This window comes from Cricetulus griseus (genome assembly GCF_003668045.3).
Source record: "Cricetulus griseus strain 17A/GY chromosome 1 unlocalized genomic scaffold, alternate assembly CriGri-PICRH-1.0 chr1_0, whole genome shotgun sequence".
Classification (NCBI taxonomy): Eukaryota; Metazoa; Chordata; class Mammalia; order Rodentia; family Cricetidae; genus Cricetulus; species Cricetulus griseus.
Window position 1 is genome coordinate 75,127,234 of NW_023276806.1, and position 17,846 is coordinate 75,145,079.

The 17,846-nt window shown below is 40.8% G+C and overlaps 1 protein-coding gene across 2 annotated transcripts in view; it reads left to right on the forward strand.

Moving 5' to 3' along the window:
- The window catches only part of Rapgef2 (Rap guanine nucleotide exchange factor 2), a 277,830-nt gene that overhangs the window by 204,477 nt on the left and 55,507 nt on the right, over positions 1 to 17,846 (forward strand). The window contains exon 1 of one of the 2 annotated variants that reach the window (XM_027391808.2): positions 14,022 to 14,177. The exons of the other annotated variant lie outside the window; for it this stretch is intronic. The gene's annotated coding sequence lies outside the window, so the exon portion shown is untranslated. Of the gene's footprint in view, positions 1 to 14,021; positions 14,178 to 17,846 lie in introns of those variants that run through there. 2 annotated transcript variants of the gene reach the window in all.

The following is a 17,846-nucleotide window of genomic DNA, read 5'->3' on the forward strand; positions in this document are numbered from 1 at the left end:
ATGTGGACAGTGCGTTAAATATAGGTGTAAACTTTTCAGGCACTTGTCTAGATGTCTCATGCTTATAGATTTTGCCTGAGTGAACTGAGGTACTGTGAGAGCCAAAGTTACATTTTAAGTTTTAATTATTATGTCTAAGCGATCCATGAAACAAAAATGCCTCTGATCTGCAATCCCCTTGGCCCAAGGACAGATAGTTCCTGAAATGCAGAAGGCTATTATTTGTGAGAGATAACAAGCCACATGTTTTCACTCCCCTAAACAAGTTTCCTTGACCCATCTGCACCAGATGTGCTTGATCACATGTGGGTAGGAGGTATACAGGCAGGAATATATCCCTGATTGGTTATAGGCTGGCGGGACATAGGCAGGAAAAATGTCAAGATGTATGCTTGCCCTGATTGGACCTGATGGGAAATAACTTAAACCCTTAAAAACTGTGAGTTGGGGCCATTTCCTGGGAATCTGGGTATGGACCCGCCCAGAGCCCATCCACCTGGACAGTATTTAATTAAAACTCGATTCAAATTTGGCTCTAAACTGTGGTAGTGGTCTTATCCTCAATGGGTGTGAATAACAGAACCTTTTAAAGACATTTTTCTGGGGAGAGTTTTTCACGTAACTAGGAATCTAAATAGGAGAACTTAGTGGTCTCATCAAGGAGATTGGGTGGGGGTGCCATCAACGCCAAATGCCAGGAGACGTGTGGCCTTCAAGTTGTCAGGAGCAGTCTGTAGGAGAGGTCTAGAGGACTGCTGCACAATATGGAACACAAGAATTAACTCATCACAACCTGGAGAATTCTGGGCAATGGCAAAAAAAAAAAAAAGTATTAAGAAAGATATGAGACCACAGAAGTCAAGCACAAGTAGCTCTCAGAAAGAAAGAAAAAAAAAAAAGGAAACAGTGGAAAGTTAGCTGAAGTTCAGGAGGTGACAAGACAAACCTGGAACAGAGATGAAGCTGTCACAGGACATACTTGCCAGCACCATCCCTAAATAAACACCCTGTCCCAGACCCTGCTTGCTTCTCATCCCTGTTGTCAGGTCCAAAGGAAATTTAAACTTTTAAGTCTGTGACTATGATAATGGTAGCCACTGCTTTACCAAGTCCAGATTAACAGCTTATCAGAGCTCCACTGATTAGTATGTTAAAACTCTAAACTTCATTAGTCTTAACAGTAGGTATCATCTTTAAGTATCATTTCACATACCTTAAGTCACTTCCTCAGGCCTTCACAATATGCATTCACACACCTTAAATCACTTCCTTAGACCCTCACAACTTTCATTAACTTTAAACCCTTTTTATTTTCATCCAATCATTTTCCACAAGACATAGGTGATACTGAGAGTGGTCACTGCAAAGCAAGTTCTTTTAAATAAAGGAACAGTAGAAAGTAAATTTTTGGTTAGTAATAGCAGCATGACAGCTTGGGTTTGTTTTCTACACTGAAACTGTTGTGTGAGTTTAAACCTGTCTGTGAGTTCGCATTTTTCAGCAGGAGACCTAGTAGTTCTAGAAAAGGCAAGGCCTAGTTGTTACACATGAAATGGACTGACCTGGAAGCTACAGTCTTACGGTGAGGAGCTGGTTTGCTTGTTGTTGCTAAGCTGATAAAGCAACAGCTAGTCATCAGTCACCATCAGAGATCTCAGAAAAAAAAAAAATGAGCAGGAAGTATAATCTAAAAGACAGAGACTCACGTGCCACCTGGAAGGTTACCCTAGGCTCCTCCATGGGTAATCTCAACCTTGTTGGGAGCAGAAGTTGTCAGTCTTTGGCTGTCACACAGGACAGTGTTAAGTCTTTGTTGCTAGACCCAGAAGTCAGGGATTTTCCTGTAAATGAGGAACTTGAGAGACTGACCCATCTTGGTGAGGCAATGAGGGGCAGTCAATTTTCCAGTGTCCTGCTTGTCCACAATTCAGAGAAGGTCCTGGTAGCAGGTGAGGTGAAGGGCAGGTCTTCATCCAGTGGCTGGTTTTGCTGCATTTGAAGCAAGCACCCAGTAGAGTTTGTTTGTGCCCTATTATCTTCTTTGGAAGGAGACCATAAGGCTGCTTCTAGGATCTGGCATTTTTGTCTATCACCAGAAGCTTTTTTCATTAAACACTTTAAATTCCATATTCAGCAGATCTCTGAGGAGTTTCAGGGGCATCATCTAATCTATTAAGCACATCTGACTTTACATGGTTTTGTTGTTTTACAGTTTGTCCCTGTAAATGAATTAATTACATTTGTGCTGAATATGACCATAAACAACGTTTTGAAAACATTGAAGAATTTTATCATTTATAAGATGACTGACCATTAACTTGCATGTTTCAATTATCTTTAACAGCTTACAAGTTAGTAGTTTTCATAAGAGTAGGATTTTATGGTTTGTTAGTCTTAAAAGTTAAAGCCTGTTAAGTTTGAACCTTATCAATTTAGATTGAAGATTTAATTGAAAATCCTTTAAACCATAAATACACCCCATAGAGAGACTGGAAATTTTACAAAACCATTAATACAGTCCACAGAAAGACTGTGAATCTTACTTTACTGAGATTTTACAATGTACCTGTATAGAATGTCACAGTTTCTTGTATGACTCAGAAAATAGTCAAATCTTAACAAAGCTGGCAAATACAAAGAGGTTAGACATATATGTTCAAGTCAGTTTTTAATATCCCGAATAGACCTTAGTAATATACAAACTTTACTTATCAAACAAACAAACATATGTTGCTTATTATCTAAAATTTTCTAGAAGCCTGGTCCTCAACCCAGGAAAGACAAAAATGGTTATACATGCATCTCTTAGTCAGTTTCTGTTAACCTGAGTAAACTTTTATAACTTTAAGAACTTATGAAACTTAAACATACATCATTCATCAAACACATATTGTTTCTTGTCTAAAATGTTTTACTCTCAGGACAAAAATCATCAGACAAAATCCATCCTAATCCCAAATTATCTTGGTGACCACATGCTGTTGCCTCCATGGTTTACAAAGGAGATATATTGATAAGAATAGGGCCAGTAGGACTAAGACATGTTATGGGTGCTGCCCCTTAGCTGGTTTACACCACATGACCATCTTAGGATGGTGGTGAAATAAAATAGCACATAGTCTCTTTAACTCAGTTAAAGATAGCTGACAGCTGCATGGTTGCTTTCACTCTGGTGAGGTCATCAGTCAAGACTGTGACAAGCCACATGGTTGCTATTTATACCAAGGCAAGCCCATCAGAAACACATCCATTTTTCTTTTTTTAATCTATTTTCCTAAACAAGAATTGGATCTGAGTTATATATACAGTATGCTATAGCAGGTCTCTTTTTCTAAACAAAAGCTGAATTCAAGTTACATACAAGCATGCTATAGCAAATTAAGATCATCTATGTATAGATCTTTAAACTATCAACCTTTTGTTACAAGTTTTAAGCTAACTTTTTGTCATGGATTTTAAAGATTTTTAAACCATACTCAATAAACTTACAAATCCTGAGGTAAAGAAAGTTAATGATTTCCCATGTATGAGAATGATAGTAGCATACACATTCAATAACAACAACAACAACAACAACAACAACAACAACAACAACAAAAGATGTGTCCTCTAAGTCTCAGGTCTTGGTACTTACCAGCTAAGCTTATTGAGTGAATCAAATATTTAAAGGGATGAGGGCTGGAGAGATGGCTCAGAGGTTAAGAGCACTGGCTGTTCTTCCAGAGGTCCTTAGTTCAATTCCCAACAACTACATGGTAGCTCACAACCATCTGTAATGAGATATGGTGCTCTCTTCTGGAGTGCAGGAATATATGGAGGCAGAATGTATACATAATAAATAAATAAATAAATCTATAAATAAATAAATAAATAAATAAATAAAGGGATGAGAGTGTGATGTGGCTCAGTGGCACAGCAATTTTCTAGGATGTAAGATGTCCTGGATTTGATCCCAAGCATTGCCAAAACAAAGCAAAGTTTAAAAACAAAGTTTTGCTCACTGTTAGCTGGCCCCAGCCATTGATTTCAAGTATATGGCTGTACCTAAATTATTTGAATATCCATTTTCTTTTTCACTTTTAGAATATCTGGCCATCAGTGTTCCCTCAAAACAGAGTCTTCATAGGGACCCTGTGTAATAGACTGAACACACTTATTTCATCTAAAATTTCATTTTAAGTGGCCAGCTCAGGAGGAAGCAATTTGTGCATAGACTTGTTACTATTGGTTCTAAATAACACAAAATATTTATAAGTACTTTTATTTCTTTTCTCCCCCAATTGCAGAAAGGGACCCATCATATCTCACATGAGAAGCCCTTGGGTTTTAACCTTCCATTCTCCCAGTGGTACAAACTGAAAACTAACTTCCTCTCTGCTGGCCAACACTAGAATGTCACCCCCTTGGCACTTGCTGTTGATCAAAGTGTCTCCCTGCCGAAGGACTTGAGGAATCAGCACCACCCTCCTGCCTTTGAATGCTGCCTGGCTTGGCCACATCTTTAAATCTGGCTTTGTCCACTAGGAAGGAAGTCCCCACCCCTGTGTGGCAGACACAATTAGGGACTTGTGCTTTAGTGAGATTCAGAAAAATTTTCAAGTCAGTACCTTTAGTATTTTTTTTGGAATAAAATGGGGGTACATTGAAGTAATATATGCCAACCTCTGTGGTGCCATTTACTGCTGAGTATTTTCAAATTGTACTACAAATAGTCCCCTTTTTCTCCACACTCTCCCATCTTTTCCTACCCGTTCACCATATGAACTTGCAACACCCATTTCACCCTAGAAAAGCAGTTCCTTTTTCAGTTTTCTATTAGAATCCATGCCTTAATGAAGAGTACTTTTCGTTATGGACATTTTTAATGCATTCATTCCAATCCTTGGGTTCATGGTGAATCTTTTATTGCAAAACCATTAGACGCTTCTGTTTAATCTTTGTGTGTGAGTATTGTTATGATATGGCAAGAGGGACCTAGGTGGGTGGGCTGAGTCCAAGGAACCCCGTGGTGGGTGAGAGACAAATACACCATGCAGGCAAAGCCTATGTGGGAATTTTTATTGGGGGAAGGGAAGGGAGTATAGGAAGGAAAGGGAGTGAGGGGAGAGAGAAAGGGAGAGACAGATAAAGACTCATCTGCCTCTTCAGAGGAACAGCAGAAAGAGAGAACAGGAGTGGGAGGAACTTGTCTCTTAAAGGGACCTTTGCATCTCTGTTCAGAGCCAGGGTACTGCTTGCTATGAGTGCAGAGGTGACACATGCTGCCAGGTCCTGGATGCTAACATATATATGTGTTGGTTTGTATGTATGGACACACTTTTGCCACAGTGTGGAGGTCATAGGACAACCTTTGTTGAAGATCTTCACTCTCCACCTTGATTTCTTGTTCACTGCTATGCTTGGATCATAGGTGTGTGTCTGGCTTTTCTTTTGTGTGGATTTCGGGGATCCAAACTTAGGCATCTCTGGCTTACCTCTGAGCAATCTCCTAGCTGTAGTGGGCTCCCTGCAATTGGCCTTTAAAACATGGGCATGGTTTCTGTGTCCAGATCTTATGTTGCCTTATTCTTAATAACCTTAGAGATCTCTCATTGTATGTGAGGGCACAGTAAGGTAACCACCGAGACAGCCACTCCATGATTAGGAGGAAGGTTTTTATTGTGGCTAAAGAAAGAGAACATCCAGAGGCATCTGAAAAAGTCCAGAGCAGAGGGAAAAAGAGGCAGAATGGACATGGCTATGGCTATCTCTTGGGAGTGGAGAAAAGCAGAATAGCAGAGCGTATTAGTGTATTAGTCAGGGTTCTCTAAAGGAACAGAACTTACAGAATGAATATACATATATATGCATATATATACTTTCATATGTATATATATGAAAAATATGTTATATATACATATATCTAAAGGGAATTTATTAGAATAGCTTACAGGCTATAGTCCAGATACTTCAACAATGGCTGTCTACCAAGGATCTAGCCAGTAGCTCATTCCACAAGGCTAGATGTCTCAGCTGGTCTTAAGTACATACCAGAATCCCAAAGAAGTTGTCTCTAATGCCAGTGAAGGAATGGACTTGCCATTGAGAGTGAAGACAAGTAGGCAAAGCGCAAAAGCTCCATTCTTCCACATCTTTTGTGCAGGTTGCTGCCAGAAGGTGTAGCCCAGATGAAAGGTGGATCTTACTACCTCAGCAGACCTGGATTAAAAGTGGGTCTTTCCATTTCAAATTATTTAATTAAGAAAACCCTCAGAGGTTAGGTATAGAGTAAGGGACTAAAGGGCACAGAAAGATCTCATTAGGAAAGGGAAATAGAATAGAAAGATATGGATGGATGGGGGTGTAGCTGGGAGGGAAAAGGAGAGGAATACAAGGAGAGACAGCTAAAATCAAGGGCCATTTAAGGGACAGGATGAAAAACTAATACAGTAGCAACTTCCTAAAATATAGACACATAAAAAGGCTATCTAAGTGAAATTGCCAGATAATGGGGGAGACAGAGTCCCAACTGGACATCTCTTGTCACCAAACAAAGCTTCCACTCCTTGGATTGGGTTACATCTAATTAAGACATTGGCCAAAGGCATCCCATGGGAACCCACAAACAGCCCAGGCTGCTGCCAAGACCATAGGTTACTCTCCACAAACTGACAGCAAGGCTCCATTGCTGAAGGCAGCACATAACCAACTCATTCAACACGGAGAAGCTGAGCTGCTGCCTGTGTACAGCCTTCACCCTTATGGGCTAGTGTCTTTGGTACACGAGAGTACTCTGTGCCCTTCTGAAAGAGAAACAGCAAGCCAGCCACAAAAACCTTTACCTATAGTGTACTTCCCGCAAGATATGCTAGGGCAATGCTTGGCACAAAGCTTGTGGAAGTAACAAACCAATGTCTGATTAGACTTAAGGCCTGCTCCATGAGATGGACCCTAAACCTGATACTATGGTTCTGCAGGACCAGTCCTTCACAGAGTCTAGCAGGTTGTAGATGGGGTAGATGTTGGGGAGTGCCAACACAAACCTCTGGATGTGGGCCTGGGTTGTAGCTGAGTTGGTTAACCCAGGTCTCTGCTGGAACCTCCTCCTCAGGTTAGGGGCAGGACCAGCGCGCCCACACCCCTGTCTCCCCTGCACACTGGAATCAACTCTCCTGGGCCCATCATCAGGGCCAGCTCTCCTGTGTCCATGTCACCACCAGCTACTCCATTCTGGCCTCCAAAGCAGGGTCAGCTTCTCCTTGGTGGCCAATGGGGCCTACTCAGCAGTGCCCTTGGGCATCATCATGGCTTAAGGAAGCAGTTCAGACCTCCAGCATTGGCATGGCCTTTGGTAGTAGTAACATGAGCCATAGACACCAACACAGACCCTGACTTTGGTAGGGCCACAGACCCAGACATGGCCCTTGGTGGCAACACAGGCCACTCATGTCAGCCTGCTCCTCACGGCTGTTGGGTCTCCAGTTCCACCTCTGTCCATGACACATGAACTGCTCCACTTCTCTTTCTCTCCCATTTCTTCACCACATATTTGCTCATTGTAGTGGTTCCCATCCATTATTTTGATACTGAAGGGACCAGACCCTCAACCAGCCCCCTGCTTCGGCAGCCATTACAGGCTGCAGAGAAGACCCAGAAAGACAAAGGCCCCTGACTCTGCAACATGTGCTGAGCTCCCGACCTTCTAGTCACAAGGAAGCCAGATAACCTCCATGTGGCTAGGAACCAATCAGAGGTTAGCTGACAGGCTCTGGATGTGGAGTACGGAGCATAGCAACCTACCTGCAGCTGCAGCTGGCCAATCAACACAGGACAGGTTGCCCAAGCTCAGATGTGCACCAATGCTGAGACTATTGCGGACCCCAGACACTCCCCTTGCTCCACCCGAATAAATTCCCTGCCCCACAGTCCCTTTGGGTCCTTCTCCTTCCACCCACTGTGTTGGGCAGACAGAGGACCTGAGTTAATACAGTTAACTCGTTAATTAATTAAAGACTCGTTGCTTTTGCATCTGATCAGGTGTCTTGGTGATTTGGGGTTCAGAATTTGGGTACAAGAAGGTGAGAGTTGTATTTCTTTGTGGACAACTTGTAAGTTATGTGGTGATGTCTTGGTGCATGTTTTACACTGTAGAATAGTTAAATCAGACTAATTCATAGAAATATTACCTCATATTCATATTTCATCATGGTAGGAACATGTAAAAATTTGCTCTTTTAGCAATTTGTAATATATATTACAACACTTTGTGATAGAGCTGGGGATCAAACCCTCAACCTCATACTTGCTAAGTAAGGGCTCAAAGACTGTACTATACCCATAGTGTTTGTTGTCATGGCCCATGTGGCCATCAGAATTCAGGCAAAATATCCAGTCATCCCAGGTATTAGCATTTCCAGGGTTAGTTGACCATGGCCTATCAGCATTTAAGCAAAAGCCTAGTCATCCTAGGGCCTTATGCTCACAAGCAGTGTGGCTGGCTACATAAGACCCCATATGCATGTGCTAAGTGACTTTTAAAAGCAGACACGCCCAACCCACTTCCTCTCTCTCCATGTTTCTTCTAGACAGGCCTGTGCACACCCCTTCTTCCTAGTCCTTACTAATAAAACTCTTAAGTAGGTTTTGTTGTGTATCTTGTGGTCTGTTCTCACACACAGTAAATAACAGTGTTATTAACCACACTCACAAAAAACTCTATCTGCCTGTCTAACTAAAACTCAGTACCATTTCAAACTTCTGAAACCTTATTTAGAATTTTACTCCTGCGGTGGTGGTGACGCCTTTAATCCCAGCACTGGGGAGGCAGAGGCAGGTGGATCTCTGTGAGTTCGAGGCCAGCCTGGTCTATAAGAGCTAGTCCCAGGACAACTAGGTCTACACAGAAAAACCCTGTTTGGAAAAAAACAACAACAAAGAAACAAACAAATAAATAAATAAATAAATATTTTTAACTCGGTATTTTCAGTGATGGATGCATGAGAGTATAAAATACATACTCATACTTCAGAGACAATTCTAGTGTTCTGGCAGTTCTTTCTCTGGAGTTTGAAAACTCCAGGTGAGCAGAAAGAGTATTCACAAAACTCCATTGTTGATGGGGAGAACAGACACATTTGGGTGAACTCTCGATCATCTACTTGATACGAAGTTAGTTTCTTATTTTTATTTTTTTATTTAAATTCTTTAATTACTACTCATATTTACATATCCATCCACCACTCCCTCACCCTTCCATCTTCCCACTTCCCCCCCCCCCCCCCCCCGCCAACTCCCCCAACCCATTCCCCAACTCCTCCCCAGGGATAGTGAGGCCCTTCACAGGGGACCTTCAAAGTCTGTCATATCATTCAGGGGAGGACCTAGGCCCTCCTTGTTGTATCTGGCCTGCAATAGTATCCCTCCATAGGGAATGGGCTCCCAAAGTCCATTTGTGCTCTAAGGATAAACACTGGCTCCACTGTTAGAGGTCCCATAGACTGCCTTGGCCTCCTACCTGGCACCCACATTCAGAGGTCTTGATTCCATCCAATGCTGTTTCCCCAGCTTTATGACTAGGGTCTCCATGCTCTCAGTAGGTCAGGTCAGCTGTTTCTGCGGGTTTCTCTAGCACGGATTTGGCTCCTTTGTTCATCCCTCCTGCATGTTATTGCAAGGTTAGTTCAGAAAAAGATTGGTTAAATAAAATTCAGTTGATGGCAATATATTTTGCATTATAAAGAATGAAGCTCATATCTGGTAATAGAATCCCACAAAATACTTCCTAGCTGAATTGAGAGTCTGAGGCCATATTGTTCAGCTGATCACTAACTAGGGGTTTCTTCACAGAGGAAATGGAAGGAAGGCAAACTTTTAGACTATTGCACTGTTGCCAGCCTTAGGAGCCCTACCAGTTCTACAGTGTCATAGTGATGTTTCAAGACCAGGACATTCCTGCTTGTTTTGTGTGTTCTGAGGAGAATGTATTAACTAGAAATGTTATAAATGTCATCTATTAAATTAGCAAATCAGTGATGATCAAGTATACCTACTCACATGTAAGATAAAGCCCCCTTTTAAAGCTAGCCATGGCAGTGTCCCTGCTTGTTCTCAATAAAATGAAAGACACTATTACACAGGAAATGCTTAAGTTTCTTATAACTATGATTTGTTTTATGTTTATGTGTATTTAATTGACATTTATGTCTATGATTTAAATATATGTTATTTATTTCTGGTTTAAATAATCTTTAAATTTTAAAAAGATATATATGAGTGTTTTCCCTGCATGTATGTCTGTGTACCATGTACATTCCTCATATCTGTGGAAGCCAGAAAAGGGCATCAAATCCATTAGAACTAGAGTTACAGTGTTTGGAAATTACCATGTGGGTAATGGAACTCAAACCCAGGCCCCCTAGAAAGGCAACACGTGCTCTTAAGGACTGTACCATTTCTCCAGCCCCTGGTATAAATTCTTATTTCTTATTTATTTAGTAGTGTTTGTGATTAAACTATAGTCCAGGCATTCATCTAACGGTGGCTTGTAAATACTGTTTTCTAAGTGGGGTATGGTGGTGCATCCCAGAATGCAGGAGGCAGAGGTAGGAGGATGAGTTCCAGGACAGCCAGGGCTTTATAGCAAGACCCTAGCTGAAAGAAAGAACAACAAAAAAGAAAACTGCAACCAAACAGCCACCCAATGAGGACAACAACAAAGCCCTACAGAAATCTATTGTTATAGTCCTTGTGGACCAGGAGCCCAGGTCTAGTCTGATAAGACTATGAATTTAAGCCCAGCTTGTTTTACATATCAGGTTCTAGGATAACAGAACTACATAGAAGACCTAGTAAGACCCTGTCTCAGTAAAACATAAAGTCAGGTGAATCTTGGTGAGTTCAATTCTACCCTGGTCTACAGAGTGGGTTCCAAGTAACCAGGGCTGATACACAGAGTAACCCTGTCTCAAAAAAAAAACAAAAACAAAAAACAAAAAACCAAACCAAACCAAAACAACAACAACAACAACAACAACAACAACAACAACAAAGCCCAGAAGACACCAGTCTAACAAACAATAATTTGTGTTCTACTGTGAATATATTTTTAGAACTGTAGGATTCTTGATTCATGAACAATTGATCAGAAATACCTTCATGTATATTGCTGTAGTATATGATATGACAGATTCCTTTGACATCTCAGTGGGTAAAGATGCTTGATTCCAAGCTAACAGCCTGAGTTTGAGCCCTAGGAACTATATGGTTAAAGAAGAGAGCCAACTGATACAGACTGCCCTCTGACCTTCACAGTACAGGCTCATACACACTTTTATGTATAAACAAATAATCAAATTAAAAATGTAAACCTCAGAGTATTTGAAATTTGTTAGTTTTCCTTTATTTGTCCTAGATAGATAATTATTAGCTATAGTCTCAGGTTCATGAAACTTTCATATTTATTTATTTATTTGTTTATTTATTATTTTTTAACAGAGCTTCAGACTTAAGGCAATTCCTATCATGGTTCTAATCTGGAATTCCAGTACACTAATAGTATAAGTCAGCACTGGGCCAGGCTGGGAGCAGAGCAAAATCCTGACTCTTGTTGGCAGAATGTGCCTATTGAGACAATGTTAATTTAGACTCCTGGAAAGTCTCCCCAGGGTTCTCTGTTATTGGGAAGCCTGGTTGGAGCATGGTGCTTGCACCTGTCAGCCTCAGTACTTCCAACACCCACATTTTGTAGTTTTGTTTGACTCATAAGAGCTCTCATTATCCTACGGCAGCCTCTGGCTGCTTTTCCATCAGGCATGGTAGGACCAACCGATACACATCCCACAGTACCTCACAGAGACACCTTTTCAGCCTTTGCCTTTCTGTGGCCGCGATCCATACCCATATTCAATAAAATTTAAAACTGTGGTGTTATTCCCATTTAGGGCACATGATTTTTAAGTTTCCTACACAGGACATCTGTATTTCTGTTTCTTATTTTAGGAAATATTTAATTACCGTTTACTCTAAGTTTAGTACATCATTATTTTGTGTTCTTACCCATGGAATGCACAGATTGTGGGAAAGGAGTTAAAACTAATGTGGGGACTTGAGGGCATGGGTCAGTAGTGGAGGGGAGAGCTTGTCTAACATAGCACAGGCTTGAATTTGAATTCCAGCATTTAAGAAGAGGTTTAATTCCCTTTTCTGCTGCACATCAGCACTTGTCTGCGTGACTTCTGGGGTGGCAGAGGGTGCATTTTGGACTGGAGAAGTCTTACTCATCTTTGTCGTCCCTGCTCCTAGCTGAGCGGCTGTCCTGGTAGAGAAGCAGCAAACACTTGTTAGATGGAACTGAATGGTTAAGAGCGAAACTGTTTCTCTTTTAGTCCACAGATTGTTGTTCTGGACCTAGGGAACCATTTAGCTATGGTACTAGGTGGTGAGCAGGCATCAGCAACACGTGAAAGCTGGATAGGTCTCTCCCGTGCAGGGTCAAGCTCTGAGCTCTGACCATGCCCAGCCCTCTCCGTAAACTCAAGACAGGCAGAAAGGATGTCCGGGAAATAGATCTTGAAGAGAGGATTCCTGTGAGCTTTGAATAAATAATTGTTTAGTGAGGAAAAATTGACTAGGTAGTTGTAACTTCATTTGACAATGGTTAATTTGAAAAGTTTCATGCAGCATGTGTCAGTCTGAGTTATATTTGGAAGTGATAATCACTAAATTTCAGTTACTTATTTGGTAGTTATGAGCATAGATTCTGAATGTAGGCATGCCTGTATACTTGTCTAGTATTCTATAGGCACTAGAGAAATTGTTCTTGTCCTATGTTGTACATATTGCACAAATTCAGTGATCACTCTTGTGAGATAGGAATGCTTGTGGCACTTTTATTCACTACTTCTCTACTATTGTGAACATGAGAGCTTTTATTTATTTATTTTTTGCTGTTTAATTGCATGCTGCACAATAAATTCGTGTTTAAGTCTTACATACTTTGACTGTAGCATTTAGTAACAGCCTTGTAGCTACTGTTAAACACACACACACACACACACACACACACACACACGCACACACACACACATATATGTTTGAGATTGTTGGCATCTAGGCAGGTCTGAATGAATGTGGAATGTAAATCCCTTTTGCTTAAGGCATTGAAGCTTATTGGCTAAAGCCCAAGCATCTCCCTTGGAAGGCTTATTCTACACTATGTGGTACTATTACATTTCTGGACAGGGAATGAGGGTATAAGGAGTGACTGGAAGGTCTCTAAGGCAAGCCCTGACTAGATTTTATTAGCTAAATAGGACCAGTATACAGCAGCAAAAAAAAAAAAGATGATTATTGGTGTTTTACCATACCAACTAGTATGATTCCTAATGTTTTACTAGTCAGTGCTGTTGGTACATTGTATACAAACCTAGTGTGTGAACAAGGAGTGAGAGCTCAGGGAGCAGGAGGTAGAGGGTATGTGTGTAGATAAGTGAATGTTGTCTGTGAACTCTGAAATTTCAAGTTCTTAGGAGGTGTTTTATCTCTTTTGATATAACCTAGTAAGTGGCAATATGATTCAGTGCTTCCAGGATGCTTGCTTTAAAGAAGAAGAAGAAGAAAAAAAAAAGCAAGTTTTAAATATTGTTTGAGCATGAATGAACCAGAAGTCTATTTCTTTAGCTATCTATGTAAACCGTTGTCACAAATTTGCATTGGTTGGCAGTTGCCAACAAATAGAACTAGAGTAATTTGTTCATTTATTTGTTACTTGAAAATTGTAGTTTACCAAATTAAATGTTCATCCATGTGTCTTAATCACTTAACCCACCTATTTAGACATCTAGTTTAATACTATTAAGGTTCATTGTATGTTTGTAAACTTTAACATGTTATGATTTGGGTTAGGAGGACAATATTGAATAGTTTTCAAATGGAAGGATCTTTCCTAGTAATAGTTTTTGGCTCAATGTGCTGTAGTCAGGTATAGTACCATAGTTTTAAGTGTCTTCTTGAAGTTCTTATTTCAGATTATTTATAATCCTGTTCTTTTTCTTCTGCTGCTTCCATAGCTCCCTGCAGATTTCACCAAACTGCACCTCACTGACAGCCTCCACCCACAGGTGACCCACGTTTCCTCCAGCCACTCAGGATGTAGCATCACCAGCGACTCTGGAAGCAGCAGTCTTTCTGATATTTACCAGGTAAGACGGACTCTGCAGTCTCCTCTGCTTCAGGGAGCTTTGGAATTCTTAGAGATAAGACGTATAAAGTAGATTATGTGCATACATTATGGATGCATGTTATGTATATGAGGCATTGTTTATGTTTCACAGACTTTGCCATGCTGTGTGTACTTGAGGAAGTAGCTCTGTAACTGAGTGGTTACCAGTTGACAGAGTGTTAAAGAGAGTGGTGTGTCGGACGGGGTTGGTTCTTGTTACTCTAAATGTTTTATTTGTCTACAGACTTATTTTGGTATGTAAGTCTGACTCAACTAAAAAGCAGCAAAGTTACCATTTTTTGGTCATATGGAAACCCCTTTCCTTCAAAAATAGTTTATTTTGGAGCCAAATAATGAGTGATCGTGGCCTGGGAATACAGATTCAGGTTTTCCAGTTGTTACCATGTAAAGGGTATGGAAATCTGAGTACATGCCTACAATACACAGGCATGCATAATTTTACAGAAAAGCAAATATTGAAAGATATCAAAGATCATATTTCTTTTTTGTTTTGGTTTTGGAGGCAGGGTTTCTTTGTGTAGTCCTGGATGACCTAAAATACAATATGTAGACCAGGGTGACCTCAAACTCAGAGATTCCCCCACCAGCCTCTGCCGCCTCAGTGCTGGGATTGAAGCCCTGTGCCACCATGCCTGGCTTCTAAGAATATTTTCTGGGGAGAAATTCCATTGTTTCTTACATTATCCATTGACTGTTATATGAATGAATAGAAATTTAGTTTTTTTTTTTTCTTTAGAATCTGTTTTGGAAGGAAATCCTTACTAAAGTCTATATGACATTAAATTTTATAGCTCATTGAAACTTTTGTCTTACAATCCCAGTGAATGCTGTTTATATGAACAAATAGCATTTTAAAGTTTTAAGAAACAATTTATGGACCCAAAGGTGTTTTTTTTTTCAATAGTTTTTAAGAAATTCAGAGTATTCAAATTTCTAAAGCAGTATACATCTTTCAGGCCTTTTTATATGTCACCAAGATACTTAAATTTACATATGAGCATTTTAATTAGCATGCCAAAAGTATTTTAGCATACAAAAAATGGAAGTACCACAGGTTTTATTGCATAGTTCTTCTTTGCCCCTCTCCGGGGGGGAGGGGTGCAAAACACACATGAAAAAAAATTATCAGACTCACATGATAGAGTTACATGAAATCCAGATGTGTGTGTGTGGGGGGGGGGATACTTACCATCTTTATCTCCTTAAGATGTAGCAAGGCTTTGTAGCATAAAAATTGAGAGGTGATGTTTGTCCTATAGACGTGAGACCAGTGTCTTCTGGTATTGTTAAGAGCTATGGCTTTCTCAATGTTTTAATTTATACCAAGGCTAAATTATATTCCCCATACCGTGTGTGTGTGTGTGTGTGTGTGTGTGTGTGTGTGTGTGTGTGTGTGTGTGTTTTAGATCTCTGTGATTCAAGACCAGCCTGGTCTACAGTCTACGTGGTGAGTTCTAGGCCAACGAGGCTGTTGGGTAAAACCCTGTGTCAAGAACAAGAGGAAAGGAAAGGAAAGGAATACAGATTCTTGGGTCAGGAATCATCTGCCTGCCCGGTGACAGGCTAGGATATGTTTTCCTTCCTAAACCAGGCATTGGTGACCTGTCCCTTACCATGCAGTGGCAGCATAGGCCTGTCCCACACAGCCCTTTCTCAGAATCTGTCCATCACAGGTGCTTGAGTGGCTACTCTCCCTCTTGTCATTCACAAGTAGCTGTCCTATTTAGTCTCAGTCTGACCTCTTGGAGGCCGGGGAGTGGCTTAGTATATCTGGGGGATCAGCTGTTAGGATGATGTCCCTTGGAAAGGGTGTGTATTGTCCCATCTGATGCAGGAGTGGGGGATGGATAAGCCTGAGATTTCCATCTTTTGTGCTAGTCACATTTAGCAAACACTAGGTGGATCTTGTGGCCAGAAAAACAGAAGCAAAGGAACCACAAATGTAATAAACATGCCATGCTCAGCAGACAAGTGACAGACAAACTCACCAATAATGCTGCAGGGTGGACTCTGGCAAGAGCCCCGAGGAATGTTCATGATGAGGAGACAGAGACATAGTTGCACATTGTCATCCAAGCAGCCTGAGGAGTTAGCCTCCGTGCTGAAATAAATTTTAGACCTAGCTGGTAAAAAAGACTTTATTTTAATAAAGGCCCTAGCACAAGAGTTAGGAGAAAGAAAGGCTTTAGAAGAAAATAAGACATGTGTATGTCTGGGCACCATGTGCATGCAGTGCCTCAGAGGCCAGAAGACAGCAGCAGATGCCCAAGGACTGAGTTAAAGACTATTAGTTGCCCCGTGGATTCTGGGAACTGAACCCAGGTTCTGTGGAAGAGCAGCCAGTGCTCTTAACTGCTGAGCCATCTCTCCAGGCCTCTATTTATGTCTAGCATCTCATTTTAACTTATTTTTTACACTCCTGTTAAATTTTATAAATTACTGATCTTATTAGTTCTTTTTAAATGTTCTTAAGTTCTAATTAGACTGCCTAATTATGATTTTAAAAATTTTCATTTCCAGGATTAATAGTTAAGTGCACATAGTAAAAACAGTTTACAGATAGTAAATGTCCCCTAGGATGCATAAAACCAGAGTTTTTTAGGTTTTTTCCTTTTTTTTTTTTAAATTTGCAATTTGAAATAACACAGCTGTAGTTAAAAAAAAAAAGTCCGTGTTTTTCCCCCAGATATTTCTTCCCTCCTTGTCCTAGTTAAAATTAACTTCATTTTAACACAGCTTATCATCAGGGCAGTCTGTTGGCATGCTGTGAGGGGTTGTCTTGGTTCCTCATTGGTGGAGGAGGGCTCAACTCACTATAGACAACACCATTCCTGGGGCAAAGACTCTGGGCTGTACATAAACTCTAGCTGAATGGGAGCTGTAAGCAGCCTTCCTCCATGGCTTCTACTTGGAGTTCTCGCTTCAGGTCCTGCCCTGACTGCCTTCAGTGGTGGACGGTGAGCTGAACATATAAGCCAAAAGTCCTTTCTTCCCCAAGTTGCTTTTGGTCAGAGTGTCTTATCATAGCCCCAACAGCAAAATAGAAACACTTAAATCAAATTAACACCCTAAGTGGTCAGGAACCAAAAATGCTTTCAAAGCCAACAAACCAACAGACAAATGGATACCTTAAACTAAAGGCTTTAAAAGTGGTCCTCACCCAGTAGGATCCTAAGCAGCCAGCTCAGCATAAACAGACCCTCAGCCAAACCAAGGAGGCAGGACTCCCAAAGAGGTACCCCTCACACTCACCGGTGGAGCTAACACCACAGGGCCTGTGTTGCTGTATTGGTTCCTGGCTCTGATCTGGAAAGATCATTCTTGGGGCTCCAAGTTGAGTACCATAACTGCTGACACAATCAGCTCTTAACTTTAAAAGGAGTAAGAAATCATTTTAGAGCAGTGACCATAGGCCAGAAACACAGATTCACGTTATCTCAAATTCCATGTTCCAATATCATCATAATGGTTTCATGAAGTTGTATAGTTAACACAATAAGAAAATCAAGAGTTCTTTTAAATATGTTGCTGGCAACAGGAGGTAGGCAGGTTCCAGAAAAGTGGGGAAATCTTATCCGTAGGCCTGCAGTGGCTGGTTTGATTGCAACTTGACACAAGCTAGAGTTAT